Source organism: Nannospalax galili, unplaced genomic scaffold (assembly GCF_000622305.1).
Source record: "Nannospalax galili isolate Female #2095 unplaced genomic scaffold, S.galili_v1.0 scaffold832, whole genome shotgun sequence".
In the NCBI taxonomy this organism is placed as follows: Eukaryota; Metazoa; Chordata; class Mammalia; order Rodentia; family Spalacidae; genus Nannospalax; species Nannospalax galili.
Window position 1 is genome coordinate 889406 of NW_008331828.1, and position 13264 is coordinate 902669.

The 13264-nt window shown below is 40.9% G+C and overlaps 1 pseudogene; it reads right to left on the minus strand.

Moving 5' to 3' along the window:
* Positions 1-12365: 12365 nt before the first annotated feature.
* LOC103728956 lies at positions 12366-13246 on the minus strand (annotated as a pseudogene).
* Between the last annotated feature and the right edge of the window lie 18 nt (positions 13247-13264).

Below are 13264 nucleotides of genomic sequence, written 5' to 3' on the forward strand. Positions count from 1 at the left end.
TCTACCTAATCAGCCATTTCACTATTCTTCTAGTGAAGAATATTCTTCTGGCTCTCTATTCTTCATTTTTCAAATAAATTTTTTAAAAACTATTATTTTTGTTTTATGTGTATGAATGTATTGCCTGCATGTGTGTAAGTGCCTCGTTATTGAGAAATGCCTGCAAAGGTCAGGAAAGGGTATGGAATCCCCTGGAACTGAAGTTACAGACAGTTGTTAGCTGCCATGTGGGTGCTGGGAATTGAATCCAGGTCCTTTGCAAGAACAAGCAGAGCTCTTAACCCCTGAGTCATCTCTCCAACCCTCATCTATTCTTAATTTATAATTAAAGTTATAGTGATGTTTTCCCCATATTTTGTGAGAATAGAGCAGTTATGATAAATCTTCCTTCACATCGGGGCTTTGAACATGATGTATCCTTTCAAAATTCATTGAGACAACACAGCAATGTCCCAATTAAAAAAAAAAAAAACCTCAGCTGAATATTTCTAGTGGAACTCATTCTAGATGGAGACTGTTTGTTGTCAGATGACAGAGTGCATGCAGTCCAAGTGTTATCTTCCCATGCAGGATCTTGGGGCAGAGATAACAGGAATTGACATTACGGAAGTCAGTGAGGTGACTGTCGGAGTGGGCTACTTATCACAGACTGTGCCTAGAGTCTAGGAAATTCTTTTCTCCTGCACCATTATCTGCTGCTTTCCTTCACTGGGTTCAGGTTAAGGTCCATAAACCTTATTCTGATGCAGCTTATTGCAGCTAACTTTAACTCTCCTGTGCAAAGGAGTACCCACCCCAGCCAATGGCAGCTTTTGGTTTGAAAGACTTCCTCAATGATTTCGCATGCAAACTGATTTTCTATCTTCACAGAGTGGGTAGGGGTGTGTGCCTTGGCATCACAAGTTCCTTGACAACCTTCCAGGCCATCACTATCAGTCCCAGATGGGAAGTCAAAGTTTCTAAGCACATTACTTCTTATGTATCCCTGAGCTGGATCCTGTACATGCTTCTCAGCTGTCCTTATCTTATGTATGTGACTGCCAAATATGGCAATAAAAACAGGATGAATGTAAAAGAATTGGGGTATTGCTATGCTGCTCATCATTACAAAACCAATGACATACTGTATGCAACAACACACACAGCTCCTGATTTGCTCTTTGTGGGGCTCATGCTCTGGGCCAGCAGCTCCATGATGCTCATCCTGTACAGGTACAAGCAGAGAATGCAATATATTCATAGGACCAAACTCTCTTCCAGATTTTCCTCTGAGTCCAGAGCTACCCAAACCATTCTTTGCAGAGCTACCCAAACCATTCTTTGCCTCACCAGCACCTTTCTATGCTTTTACACAGTCTTGCATATTCTCCATTTGTATAGTTCTTGTTTCTAATCTGCCTGGTTCCTGGTGAGCATGTTTGTGATAGTAGCTGGATGTTTCCCTATTGTCAGTCTCTTCCTTTTCCTTTCCATGATCCATGACTCCAGTGCACCCAGCTTTTGCAACCAGGGCCTAAGGCACGGGAAAACTCTAATCTTCTCACCAACATTTAAGTCACAGCTTCTGCCTTGTTTCCTTGTGTTCATACTCATGCTCAAAAGATTGTGTACACAATGAACTTCCATTTAATATGTGGGTGGATGCTTTACTCAAAAGTCTTTGTACTATAAATTTGTGCATGTGTATGTATGCATGTTTTTGTAGATGAATATGTGAACAACCATGTACTCAGAATATATTTTTATCCACATTGAAATATCCATCAACTTTGTATACATTATAAATTTGAAAGGATAATTACCTTCCAAATAAAAAGTAAATTTCATATTTCAAAATATTGCTAAACACCACAATGGCAAAGCTTTAACCTAAAACTAATTCTAGTTTTCTTTCTGTATTGAGTGACGTACTTGTGATGTAAAATTATTTTTATGTATGCTTTTGAATAAATCTATGGAATTAGCCAATGTTTTCAACGCAGTCTTGAACTAGCCAATGTATTCAATGCAGCAATATTTGACTCGACGATTTATAACCAATCTTCTGTCACATAAAATAATGGCCATTATCAACATGTTCTCTTCCTGATTCCTGCTATTATTTTGAAATAATACTTTTCTTGATTCTTTATACAAAGTATGAAGTAGAGTTTGGGAGAATGAGAAATCTACAATATAAATATGTTCAAATATATAGTTTTAAGCCAAAAGTACAAAAAGAAACAGGGAATGTTTCCCAATAATAGGTGAAATAAATAAGCAAATAAACAATGATCATGTTTGAAAAGGTCAGGGAGTCAAACATTTTTGAAAAATGTTTGAAGAGCCATGTTGACAAAAATCAAGAAGAAAATCACTAATGATTTTTTTTAAAAAGCATGAACTCCCTACAAAGTAACATAATCAACCAGGTGAAGGGTTTTGTGCTCAAAACTATAAAATATTAAAGGCATTGTTTTCACAGTCATGTTAAAATAAGCAATCTAAAGGTTCAATGCAACTCACATTAAAAATTCTGATCACATTCTGTACAGAAATAGAAAAATACTACTAACATTCAAACAGAAATTCAAAAGACTCAGAAAGTCACCACAATTTTATGTTACTGCCCTCCCACAGACTGATGCCATCCTCCTAAGCTCAGTTGACCTCCTTAACTAGGATTATCACAGCTAGACTTGTTGACTGTTCACATCCCTGCTTGGAAGGGAGGGAGAAGGAGAGTCACAAAACCCTCTCCTGAGTGTCCATTCACAACTCCTAAAGAACCTGTGATTAGCAATTCAACCTTAATTGCATGTGACCTTGGGGAGCAGCTTGGGTTTTTATAGGGAGGGGAATACTAGAGAAGGGTTTTCTCACTGTTTTTGTGGATTTGGGAAGCCATTATCCATTCCTGGGTGAAGACTTTTTGATGCAGCCATGGGGGGAGGGGCACCCACACTCCTGTAATATTGCTCTGTAAATAAGCCCAATAAAATCCCTACTTTCCCAGAGTTCAGATGGGTAAATCATACCTCGGTTTGTTGGTGGGACAATGCCCCTCAGATTTGACCTTCAATACAAAGAAAGGGAAAATCTGTGATCCAACATGTCGGTGAATGTTTTAACAATAGACTCTGGTAATCAGAGAATACACACAGCATGGTACAGTCTCAACTAGGGAAGACTTTCAAACAAGCAATGGTGAAGCCCCTCACCTCCTGGCTTGTGGGACTGTGCAGCATGGGGGCAGTGGGAATTAGTCTAAGTGCTTCAGAAGTGTGGAAGCTGATAATGTAACTACTCATCTCTCCTGAGACAAAGGTTTCACAGTCTAAGACAACATGAGGGGATTCCATCCCTGATGGATTGGCTCAGAGGAGCAATTTGAGACATGTGCTCACCTCCAGCTGATGTTCCCATGAATACCGAGACTGGGAAACCATGGAGGAAAGAGATGCAGGTACTACTGTGGAAACTAGGTACATAGAAGCAGTGTTTGATGCCTAATTCAAAAGCTCAGAGAAGGCTGTTTATACATGAGGCTTAAGAATTAAACTGTATCAACAAGGACCCTGAGACTGATAGAGTGCATTGGTCAAAATCCTGAGTCCCACAGTAGGGCATGACCTGTGTGAGACAGGAGAGGCTTTGGCTAATTTAAATGATCTAGTCCAACATGTAATTGGTCTTCACAGGGTGCTAAAGCTGGTAGGCACAAGCAAAAGGGGGGTGGGCAGGAGGACTACCTGTGTTTCCTGAGCACAGAAGTGGCTGGATTTGAGAAAAGTAGAAGTTTCTAGCCACACATTTGATTCATAACAAAACACTGTTCATGAGCCTGTGGAGGATTTAAGGTCCCATCAGCAATTCACCAGAGCAGTAAGACAAATGGGAGACCATGAGGTGCAGATAATTCCCACTGTACCACTTGTAAAGGAGGAAGGTGGTCTGTCTGCTGAGGAGGGTGCCCAAGGTTGTCCACGGGTGAGGGCCATACATGGCGATCAGAGGTCCCATGTTGAATTAAGATTTTGTTGGTCTCCTACCAATATACAAAATACATAAGCCCTAGTGAATACTGGAGCATACACTGGAGTGTACATTGATTCACAGTAACATTGTCCACGGGTGAGGGCCATACATGGCGTTCAGAGGTCCCATGTTGAATTAAGATTTTGTTGGTCTACCAATATACAAAATACATAAGCCCTAGTGAATACTGGAGCATACACTGGAGTGTACATTGATTCACAGTAACTCCCAAGAGCTCCAGGACCAATGGGTGGTGGTGGACGTGTATGGGGAAAAAAGCATGCATTCAAAGTGAACTAAACTCACACAGGGAGTAGATAATTAGGCTCCAAGGAGAGAAAGGTGTTCATCTTTTCCCTGTGAGAAAATGTCCTAGTGGGGGATGATCTACTGGACAGGCCATGAATACCTCTGTCAGGGAGTTCTGGCTGAGAGTTTGAACAGTGAAGGTAATTACGCCAGCATGGGCAGAAGGAGCCCCAGGTAAGTTGAGAAACATCTGGCCCAGAAACAATGTGAAACCGCAAACCCCAGCACAGTGACTATACTATCTGGGAAATCATATGCTAGGACTCATTGTCCCAAACTCCAAACCATAACACCAGCACTCATTGTCTCAACCCTCAAGCCATAAAAAACAGGAGTGCAGAAAAATACCTGGTCTTTCCTATGAAGCCACATAAAAAAATATAGATTGAGCTTCAGTGCCTCCATTTCCATCCTGTAGGGATGCTGTGGCCCTTCATTGTTTTCAAGGAAGAACCATCTGCTCAGCGGTCAGTCTCATCTTTCATTTTCACACTGCCCTGGTCAATCTCAATCTAACATTTTCTAACATTTGTACTGAGACCCTGGAGTGGTTTTGGGGTCTGAACCCCAGCCCTTCCCTCATGGGCTCCTTGCTCTCTCTCTCTCTTTCTCTCTCCTTTTCTCTCCCTCCCTCTCTTCTCTCTCTCTCTCTCTCTCTCTCTCTCTCTCTCTCTCTCTCTCTCTCTCTCTCTCCCTTCCCACCATGAGCTCTGGGCTAAACAGCTGCCAGACTGGCCTGAAAATCTCACCCTCTGGTTTATTTTACTTTATTTTATTTGCAGCCCCTGCTTACATAAGCGGTGCAAATCCCACGGTGGGATACTATTGGTGTCTTGAGAAACCCCAGTCCCAGAATTTCAGAACTCTCTTTTTCTCTTCTATCCCTTCCAATGTCCAGAGCAAAAGCATCTCGTCATTTTACCCATCAGTGCTTCAAACATACACTCTCCAAGGTGAGACCTCTAGCTGGAGGGCAACTAACCTAAAAGTAATTTCTCATTTAAACTAAAAGAGTTAAATTAACCCAACTTCCATTCGGCTCATAGTAAATCTAAAAGGGAAAGTATCTGAACTCCAAAAGTACTAAGTTAGCTTGCCCACATGATCTATATGCCAACTGAGAGTATGAACATGACTTTCATTTTAAATATTTTTCTGGAAGGTGTCATCTCCTTGATTCTTGTATCAATTCCAGTTCTACAATATGGTTCCTATTGTTTGAAAATAGAATTTAATGATTACTCTTGTGTCAGGGTATCATTTCTCCTGCGGATGATTGCTAAACTCTATTCAGTCATTTAAAAAACAACAAACAGGTTTGTCAAGGTTCATATCTTTGCCAACCTTACCTAAAACAGCTCTAAACTGTTAAGAGGAAATTTAGTCATTTTAAAATCATGCTTAAAGTCTTACAAAGACATCTTAAACTTTCTAGATAACCTTAATATGTTTAGAGTTGTTATTATGATAACTGCTGTTATCATAATAACAGTCTACTCCCCTGGCTTGTAACACACACTCAGTTACAGGCTCAGAACTGATGGTTGCAGAGAAGTATAGGGGTTATCTGCAGCTAGTGGCAAATGTCCTTTGTGTTCTCTGTATTATACAGCTGTTCCTCTTAAGATTTTTTTTTTCCTTTCATCCAACAACAAAAAGTTCAAAACTTGTAATAACAAGGTAATTTAGCTCAAGAGGAGCTAGGTTTTGTTTCCCTGTACTAGGTAGATACAGTCCAGAAGGCAACACATTCAGCAAGTTGGATTTGGATCCTACTGAGCTGGTTTCCTGACTATAGGTATGTGATATAATTTCCCACCCTTTCCTTTTGTAAAACTATAAATCAAGATATGAGAGCTGGGAAAAGAAAGACTGCTACCTTTCTCTGCAGTAGAATAGCTTTCATTTGAGACAGAACCTAAGAACCCTAATTTAAATCCTTTTGCTGCACTGTTACTACTTGAACAGTGATGTTAGATTTCTTGTTTTTCTGACTTAGGCCAAAAATTAGTATTTACTAATAGTTATAAAGGCTGGTTTAAGGAACAGAATATATGTCTAGTCAAGTATTTTTCAGGAATGTATGGGATTTTGTTCAAGCTTTATCTACATGTTACACAGTAATTAATACTACCAAACTGGTGTTACTGACATTCTTGATTGTTTCATAGCCAAACTGAAGGCCTATACTAATCTGATCAGTGGGACTTAGAGGAGCAACTTTTTCCTCCTTCCCTTCCAAGGTTAACTAAGTCCTAGGGGACTCTGGGACATCTCAAAAATGTCCTGAAACTGTGATGAGTCACCTCTCCTCCTGTTCAAGAGCCCAGGGAGACCCCACTAGATAAATATGAAGAAGTGTATAGTCTATAAACAGCAGAGTCAACAAAGGAAAGAGAGTTTCCAAGTAGAACCACGACCTAGTAAGGACTCTGACTTACCTCAATAGATGGAACTATAAAATAAAGGCCAAAGGACCGGAGGGGCTCCACAAAGCACAAGTGACCCATGAGGACAGATCCTCATCTGACCTGACAGTAAAAATAAAATTGAATAATTTCGGCAAACTGCATGGTTTTAAACACCCAAGAGGAAATTATAACAAAATATTAAAATAATTAGTATGTTTCTTTAAGAGTCCAAAGGATTATGCTTCCCAGACATTAGACATAAGTACATACAAAGTATCACTGAATAATTATTCCTCACTAGTGACTTTGTTGTCAGTTTAAAATAATGTTGCTTTAAGACTTCAAATTTTGGCCTAATTCAACTTACAAACAATAGAAATAAGCCCGCTATTTCTCTATACCATTGCACTATGCTTAACCAGTTGTCTCCAATGATTCTTTCAGGACTGTATTCATTCCATTACTTACACCATCATGGCTGAACATGTGAAGACCTTGTTTCTACTTCACAAAGTCAACCCTGCCGTGATGCACCTCTGGGACCTAAGGACAAATGCTGAACTCCCCCCTCCATCATCCCTGACCAGGAGGAAGGAATCAGTGATAGATACCCTTGCCCCTTTCCTTTATTTACCCTCAGAGTATGGGATGAAGGATGTATTTCTCAGTTTGGAAAGCCCCAGCTAAATTGAGAAACCCCTGGCCTGAAAACTCTGCGAATCCCCAAGTCCCTAATGCTATGGTTGTGCTATCTGAGAAAATATATGCTAGCACTCATTGTCCCAACCTCCACACTGTAACACACAACTTATTTATTGCCTCAAACTTTCAAATCGTGAAAAGCCAGACTGCAGAAAAATATCTGGCCTTTCCAACTAAGAGTCTGTGGCCCTTCATTGTTCTTAATAAAGAACAACATGCTTATGAGGTCAGTTTCATTTTTCACATTCATATTGCCTTAGTCAACTATAGGCGTGGACGCGCTGGGCTCTCAGGGTCCCAGCGCGCACTCCTGGGCAGTGAAAGCTCCTCTTCTACTGAGGTCTACTCAGTCGATCCCGTCCCTATTTCACCCATATACCTTCCTCAGGATGTGAGGTCCACTGGCCACTTGGACCACACGGGAAGTGTACGAGGAACGGCGAAAGCCAGGGTGTCCATGAGTTGTGACGGAGGAATAGCGCCCCCCGGGGAGACTGGATCACAGGATTTAGTGTTACAGCTCAAGACAAGTGACTCAGCTCAGATCTCAGTGATTCAGCTCCAGCTCCTTTATTCAGTGACTTAGCTCGGCTCCAAGTCTCGGTGATCCAGCTCCGAGTCTGAGTCAGGTGATCCAGGCTCCAACTTTATTGGGGTAAAACTAGGACTATTTATAGTGTAGAGACAGTAGAAGAAATCTTAGCTGATTGGTACTTTTAGGATGCCTCATTTACATAGGGCGGTGGGCTTCTATCAGGCTATCAGACAACACCTGATTAAAAACCTGGTAGCTCCTGTGCCGGAGGGCATGTATTTGTGGCGAGCACTTTAAAAGAAGAGTCAGGGAGGATGCCAGGAAGGCACTCTGCTATGAAGGAGTCTGCAGCACATGGTTTTCCGAGCTCATAAGCTATCCAGACGTGAAGAGACTTCTACTTGCCAACCTTGATCTTACATTTTCTAACAGACACAGCTGACAAAATCCCAAGTTGCAATTCCTGGTTAAAATTCCATATATGTGCGTCTTTGAACTTGGAAGAATAATGAAATCAGTAGAGCAAATGAACTAAATTAGAGCTTAAATGAGACAGGAAAAGTGGCTTAGTGCCAACTTTAAAACTTTGGAAGTTCACTATCTGCTGAAGCCATCTAAGAGCCTGGTGCATTCATGCACTGCCCCTAATGAGGAAGGTCTGTGGCTGTGTTCTCTTCCTCCTCAACTAATGTCCAGTGTCCAGTCTCCCAAGCAGTCTTTGAGAGATATACCTACATTCACTCTAGGTTATACCTTTTTCATGGGCCACTTACAGCATTTCTGGGATGCAACTTCCCTGAGATTCCTTGTATTTTTCTCTATAGATACTGATGGAACTGGTATAGGCAGGAAAATGGACCAAAGGGGTAAAGGGAAGGAAAGACCCCAAGAGAGGGGGAGAGAATGAGATAGATATTACAAAGGGGGGAATGAGAAATATAGGGGACTTAAACGGAAAGGAGGAGACGACATACTAGGATCCATGGGGGTAAAAGGGAAGAAGGAACTCAAGAAAGGGGTGTTATAGGAGACAGGTATTATCAAGGGGAAAATGGGAAAAATTAGAGTACTTTAAGTGGTGAGGGAAGAGGAAGATTATACAGGGGGAGAGAGATAAGAGATAAATAATGCACAGGTATTGTGAAAAACCAGAAGAAATATATTAAACCAGAAGCATACTGAAAAGTACACATATAGTATCTATACCAGTATGTTTGTGTAGCTGAAGGTTATGTAACAAGAAATGCAGTGCCAGACAGGAGAAACGGCTCTTCAAGTTTTTGGCCAGGGTATTCCAAGAGACTCCGTAAATGAACCAGGCTATTGCCACAGTCCTTGATTACCTCACAGAACTTGAAGATAAGACCCTATTGATAAATACAGGACATGCTTCGAACCCAGGATTTGAAGTAATGGTGCTAGAACTAACTTGGAGGCCTTCTCCCTGAAGACTAGATCTTGTAGTTTTAGATGATACTATGCATGCCGATAGGGGGAAAATCTATCAATGGTCCAATCCCAAATTTACAGCCTAAAAACCACAATAATGACCAGAGCAACATACTGTATCTCTGCAGTAGTGGCACTTTTATCTAAAGGTTGATCCACAGTTTTCTAATTGGACTTAAAGACTGCTCAGTGGGATGGAAATCATGTGTGGCACTGTAAACATAGCCAAATACACATGGTTAGAGGGGTTATAAATCCAAAGAAAATTCCAAGTCCATTACATTCTTAGAGAAACGTAATTTCTTTCTATATATTAAATATGGATCCTTGTATTTGCAGACAAGTATACCATTCACCACTCATCAAAGAAGCTTCTTTTCCAATAGATGGAGGCTATTACAGAGTTCTACAACTGGCCACACAGAGAGAATAAATGTCTACAACATGCCCAGGACTAAGTGACCTATCTACAATGGACCCTCTACACATCCTCTACATCTCAGGCTCACAAAATATGGTGGAACAAGGGGTAGACAGAATACTAATGCTCAACTCTCATCAGGGAAGCTTCCTCATGCAACAAAGCATAATGAACATGGAAAGTACAGCTGGCCAAAGTGTAGAGGATAAGATTCTGCAGAATGTGTGTCCCTGGATAAGACTTCTATATTAATCCTTACTCACCCAGTTCTCAGAGAGCATTAAGGAAGTAGGGATGGACGTATTATAAGAGTCAAGCATGGTTCATGACTGGAAGGAAACAGTCTCACAGGAAATTTGCTCTTATGAACTTACATGGTGACAGTATGCACAAGACACATGCAAACCTAATCCATCATAAACCAAAATAGAAATTTGGAAATGGGCAAGAGGCCACAACATTAATCAACCAACTACTGGCAGCTGATAATTGATGGGTTAGGGAATGTTGATCTTCTTTAAAGGAGTCATGCTAGACAGGCCGAGCAGATCCCAGTGAATGAACTCACAAGGAGGGACATCTGGGTACACAAACTTAACTCAATTGGCCTTAACATTGTATGACAGAATGCTTGAAATCCTATGGGCAGGTTATGAGAGGTGCCAAAAGTGGAGGGGTCTATATTTACTTAAGATGTATTGCATAAAATCCTGAAGAATTTTTAAAAATACATTGAAAAAAACTCCAAAATTGGACAATGTGGTTATATATGGAGGGGGTGTCAGTTAAAGTTGTTCACTCTTGTCTTCCCTGTTATTTGGTTTTTCTTTTTGGTGTGTGTGTGTGTGTGTGTGTGTGTGTCTGTCTGTCTGTCTGTATGTATGTATGTATGTATGTATGTGACAAATAGCTGCTGCCTCCAGAAATGGGAATATGAATCTCTTTGAGTCTTCCCTTCTCCGTGTACTATGGATCTCTCCACTTTGAAATCTGTTGTATGAGCGAGATCTCTTATTCTCTCCCAAGGACCCAGCTCATGCCCCTTGGAGTAGCTATTTTTTCTACTGGTTGTGTCTTTAAATATGGGATGTTGGAATCAGGCATAAGACTAGATCTGTTCAGGTGGTGGACGTGTCTTTAATATTTTGAAGATTTCCTGTACATCAATCACTCATTCAGAAAGATGCAGCTATGAACATCAAGCAACATCATGAATCCTTAGAGGTTTCAGGCTCTACAGTAGCAGAGATCACGTAGGAACTTTCATAGGTTGATTCACCCACTGACCCTCAGCTGAGGGCTATCAAACTCTGTGGTTCTCAGTTGATTAGATCTGTTTTCCTTCACTGAGGGCAATGACTCCTGTTCCCTGTCTTGTAGTTCTTCTTATCTCAAGGGTCCCTTATAACTCAGTTTTATGTTGCAGTTTCTCAAGATAGTTTTTGTTTCATTTTAATATTTTTACTGAGTTTTTGTGCATTTCATATACAACATCTTAATCAAATTTAGACCCCTTCACCTGCTCCCCCCCAGTCTCCTCCACCAGATTTCAAGTATTCTGTCATATATCTTAAGTCCTATCTGGTCAAGCATTTCTATCCAGGTGTTCCTCAGTGCATGTTGATCCACTGGAGTCTAGTCAATCTAGAGCCACTCCCTTAAAGAAGATCTACTCTCCCTCACCCAGCAGTGATCAATTTCCAGTAGTTCCTTGGCTAAGGGGCCTGCTGTCTGTTTCCTCAGACTCCATGCTGTGTCCTGCCATCTGAGGCTGAAAGTGAAAAATTTGTGTTCTTTTCTATTGATGAGCTATAGCAAGAAAAATTCCCCAAATCTGAAACTTCTGTTGAAGCTGGTGAAGGCAATGGATTTATCCTGTGGATAGGAGAGCCAGGCACTTCTCAAGAGGGCCAACTGGTTACCTTAGCTGGGGACTTCTGGGTCCTCTAACCTCCAACAGGGAGCTTTTAGCTGATGATTTGCTTGTTTTTTGTCATTTGATTTTTGTTTGTTTTTTTCCAAGTCACCATTTTTTATCTCCTAAAAGTTCAAGTATCCCATTACCCACATTTGTTTTTCTGAAGATCTTCCTTTCTTCCTTGGATTAGAATACAAGTTTTTCTTATTGACTGTACAACTTCACAAAGTCATGTAGAGGCAACTTATAGTCCACCATCTACCCAGACATTGAATATTTATGGAAATCTAGAAATCAAATCATCATGTTATATAAATGTGGAATATATAAGAAAAATAATAAAGACTATAAATGGGAATTCTATAAATACATTAAAAAATGCACCGAGATGAATTTTAGACTTAAGGGCAAGACCCTCAAAATGGAAAACAATGTCAAAGTTTGAAAGTTATTGCCTGACATTATAGTCGTTCAAGTGTATTTACAAAGAAAGATAAGAATCTCTTGTCAGTGAAAAACCCCATATTATAGTACAGTATTTGGCGTTAGAATGGCACACCGTTGTCTTCAGGCCTTCCCTTTTGTATAGGCATCAATTAAACCTTAAGAAATCAGACTGATGCTATGTGTCTTCATCCTGAAATTTTGAAGAGAATTTTTCTCTGTTCTTAATAAAATAATGAAACATTTCGGTGCAAAGATGCAAACAAGGAGGCCTGCAGTAGAGGCCAAGATGGAGAAGACTCCAACTGCCACCACCACCTTCCCCTTGACGCTGTGGTACACAGGGAGGAAGGGCATCCAGACACTGCAGAACAGCAGCATGCTGAATGTCGGGAACTTTACTTCATTGAATGTGTAAGTCAGGTTTCTGACAATGAAAGCCATAGACAAGGTTCCCAAGGCCAGTGAGGTCAGGTATCCCAAGACAAATTAGAAGACAGTAACTGAGCCTTTGTTACACACAATGGTGATGTGTTCTTGCTCAGATTGTCAGCCAATGACAATAAAGGGTGGAGAACTTCTCATCCAGATTCCACAGAGATTAAGCTGGATCAGGTGGCAGATGGGAATGATGTAGTGAGCAAACTCCTCATCACTTCTTCCTAGAACAGTGACCTTGAAGGCCAGAACCACAGTAATAGTTTTGGCCAAGGCAGTGGAAACAGCTGCCTTGAATGCAAGTCCAAATGTGGTCGGCTGAAGGATGCTGGTGACTGTGTTGGGATGGCCAAAGAAGAGCAAGCATCAGTGAAAACAGAAGATGAGGAAGAGGAGCAGGGTGTAGATGAGAGTCTGGTTATTGGCCTTCAAAATTGGAGTGTCTTGGTGTTTCACAAAAACTCCAAGCACAACTGTGAGTGCAGTTAAAAATAAGGCCATACAGGCCAGAGACACTCCAAGGAGGGTCTTCCTAACTTGGATACTTCCTAACCTAGCTTTATGGGTGCAGTGGTTTTGCACTGCATTGGCACACTGGTCATCTGGACATTATATATATA